This window comes from Dioscorea cayenensis, chromosome 16, assembly GCF_009730915.1.
Source record: "Dioscorea cayenensis subsp. rotundata cultivar TDr96_F1 chromosome 16, TDr96_F1_v2_PseudoChromosome.rev07_lg8_w22 25.fasta, whole genome shotgun sequence".
Classification (NCBI taxonomy): Eukaryota; Viridiplantae; Streptophyta; class Magnoliopsida; order Dioscoreales; family Dioscoreaceae; genus Dioscorea; species Dioscorea cayenensis.
The window spans coordinates 19,480,140-19,483,869 of NC_052486.1; the positions used below are offsets into that span (position 1 = coordinate 19,480,140).

Below are 3,730 nucleotides of genomic sequence, written 5' to 3' on the forward strand. Positions count from 1 at the left end.
AGTGTCAAATTTAATCTAGTATTTGTTGCAAAAATACAAATACTTAAATAAATAAACTAATAAAAGAGATACTTTGAAATTAAATAGAAAAAGGTGAATTGGAAGTGGCCCTAAATATCATTCTTTTTCTATTGATCCTGTCTATTTGATTGAGTGGAGGGATGAGAGAGGCAAATGGATAAACACGGCCACACAAGTGGAAGGTGGCTTAGCTCCATTATTTATTGTAGATTGAGAGTATTATTTTGTTTCAAGTTCCTTTCTATCTTTTCACTTTCACATATTAAAGAGAGTTATTCTCCACTTTGTTAGGAAAGAAAATTATTAAAAAATAGAAGGAAAATTTAGAGTAATAAGTTGATAATTTAAATGTATTAATCTCACAACATCACACTCCACTTGATCATGATACTTCCCAATAGAGAATTGAACCATTACAATGTTGCTAACACGCAACGATCCACAATCATTGAGCTACTACATCTTGTATGAACTAGGGTGATGCCTCTGCTTCAACACTAATCTCTCTACCAAATCCCAACTAGCAATGTTATTACAGCTGCCATTATCAACAATAATCCTGCATACCTTGTTCTTAATGGTGTCGCGAGTGTGGAAGATGTTATGTCGTTGTCACTTCACCTCTTCGACAGCATTGACACTAAGCACACGGTGGGAAATAAAGTGATCTCTCATATCAGCTTGAATACCATAATTACCTTCATCCGTTGGCTCATCATTTGCATCATCATCATCTTCGGGGTCACTCTCAGACTCCCACTCACCCTGTTCATTAATGAGCAAGGTCCTCCTGCTGGGGCACTCGGAAACAATGTGCCTTCTCCCTTTGCACTTGAAGTACTCAATGTCTCGATTGTGAGAAGATGCCACAATGGATGTAGAAGAAGTAGTTGTTAAAGAAGTGGGTCATCGATCACTAGGGTGAGAGCTCGGCAAAGGTGCTGACATGGTCGACGAGCGGCCAAGGGCTACGGCAGAGGTGGCCGCTGTCGGCCTAAGAGTAGCGTCACTTCTTGTGGCGCTCTGAGAGCAGTGCCATGTGGAGATAGCAGGACAATTGGGTATGGTGCGACCGCGATCGGCATGCTATTGTTGTTGCTCCACCTTTGCCGCTTGATGTACGAGCTCCTGTAGAGTGTTGTAGGAGAACACCTCCACTTGATCAGCAATCTCACGGTTGAGACCGCACAAAAACCTCGACATGTTTGCCTCAACATTTTCTCACATGTTAGTACGGATCATCAGGACCTCCATCTCCTTATAATATTAATCCATGGTTATTATACCTTGAACAAGCTATTGTAGCCTGTTATATAGATCTCTTTGAAAATTTGGTGGAACAAAGAGGTGTCGCATAGCCCTCTTCATAGAATCCCATGTGTGAATATAGCCATTACCTGTAAATAGCCTGTCTTCCTGTAACTGGTTCCACCACCTTAGTGCATAATCTGTAAATTCAAGAGATGCTAGGTTTACCCTTTTTTCATCGAAAAACCAAGGATACTGAAATTTGATCATACCTCGCCTCCTACTCCAAGTAAACTTCGGGATTCGCTTTGCTGCTGAATGGTGGTATGCTCATCTTGATCTTCGCCATACTATCAGGATCTTCTCTATCTCGCCGGCCACGAGGAAAACCTTCATCATTATCACGGCATGGAAATTACCGATGCCCATAACCAACATGACTAGGGTCATGATGGTCATGAGTGTCGTCAAGCCTATCTTGGGTTGGAACACGCTCAACGAGGGTCCGGTCAATAGTCTCACGTAGATTATCTTGCATGACCTTCTGTATGTCCTCTTGTACTGACATAATTGATACTTGTAGCTTACACTGAACATGACTGACGAATGCATCATACTCCGCCGGTGTAACCGGTACATCTGTATTGTGGTATGAACCAACAAGGTCATCATCATGACAACTAGCTTTTGAACCTATCATGTTAGTAGATTTGAATAAAAAAAAGTATATATGTGGATTCACACAAATCTCACCTCTTACTTACCAAAGCTCTTATGTCTTCTCATCGGATCACAGTTGTATCAAGTGGTAGTTTTCTGTATGTGATTAAGCGATTGAATAGAAGGTGTCGAAAGAATAAGCTTCGGTTTTTAGTGGAGTTTGGTTGGCTTAAACAAGAAGGGAATAGTACTGAAATCTATTAAGTGTAAAACAAGTAATGATCTGATGAGATATAGTATCTAGATTCCTGGAAACTCCAATCAGATTTTTTTTTCTTTTCCTTTTTTTTTTGTAATGGCCTTTCTTGAACTTCCTTTCTTTATTTTTTGTTTTGTTTTATTTTACTTTATTTTTGTGACCAGCAACTAGAGGAATATGAACATATTATAAACCTGAAATACAATACTCAAATAACAGTACCAATGCATAAGTTGGGTAATTTTTTTTTTTTTGGTTATTTTTAGGTTTTTGGACAATGGGACTGAAACAAATTATGAAACAACTGAGATTGAATCAAAAGGTTACTATAGATGTATCTTACCGTGTTAACGAAGGCTCTGGTACCAAATGATAGGCTTCAACTTGGTGATGAAGAAGGAGATCTAAATGATGGCCCGATCTTCACGGCGTAGGATCTAGGTTGATGTATAACTAGCAGTGAACAGCCGGGGATGGATGCAACCTGTACATTGGGGAGAGACGATCCAAAGCTTCAAGAACTCTGACCCACTATCTGAATAATCGCTGAACCACAAACCAGAAACTAATCCACACAAAACTCCCAAAAGCATAGAGCACAAATCAAGAAAAGGCCGAAACTTTCCTCTCGCGAATCAGGGAGAACTCACAAGAACAATGGTAGTAAGATAACTCTTATTTTGTGAATAATAATCAAAGTTCTATGCTTCAAAGAGAAGGTACAAGGCTATTTATAGCCAACTTAAACTTGGGATACAAGAAAACTATCTTATTAAAATTGGCTGGGGAATCAATTTAAAAATAAAAAATGAAAATTTGCTAGGAAAACAATCTAAAAATAGGAAAATAAAATTGGCTAAAAAATCAATCTAAATATGGGAGGCGAATCTAAAAATAGGAAAATAAAATTGGCTAGAAAATCAATCTAAATATGGGAGGCGAATCTAAAAATAGAAAATAAAATTGGCTTGAAAAACAATCTAAAAATTGAAAATAAAATTGGGTACTATAGCACGTGAAGATGGCAGGCGAATCTCTCCACTCTTAATCTTGGAATATTTGATTTCATGATTAATTGAGATTTGATTTTATTTCTTTCCAGAAATTGGGTTGGTTTAGGAAAGAGATATTTTGGGCTGATTTGTCATAAAAGGAAACATCTCCCTTTGTTTGCGTGGAGGCAGCGAAGATAGACATAGTTTTCTTCTTGGACGTGCATGTGAGTGTGAGGCCCACATGTGGCGTAGCTCCAAATGCTTCTCTTTTGCTATTATCTTGTTTGTCTAAGCCCGGAATTATGTCCTCACTTCCGGTACACTTAAGTACAATTAAGATAGAATAAATTGGAAACACCACCATTTCAATATAATTTAAGAATAAACTTAAGTTAGCATTCACCTAGTTTTGGATTTGTTTAACACGGTTTCGTGTAAATGGTCCTTGATATGCTTCCTCTTCTATACTAGTTGAAGTATTACCATTCGTAGGTGGTGTAGTTGGCATGTGAGTGATGTCCTCATTATCCTCCCCCTCTTGAAAAGG

At 38.3% G+C, this 3,730-nt stretch overlaps 1 pseudogene; it reads right to left on the minus strand.

Annotated features, from left to right (window-relative positions):
- Positions 1–399: 399 nt before the first annotated feature.
- LOC120278603 lies at positions 400–1,678 on the minus strand (annotated as a pseudogene).
- Between the last annotated feature and the right edge of the window lie 2,052 nt (positions 1,679–3,730).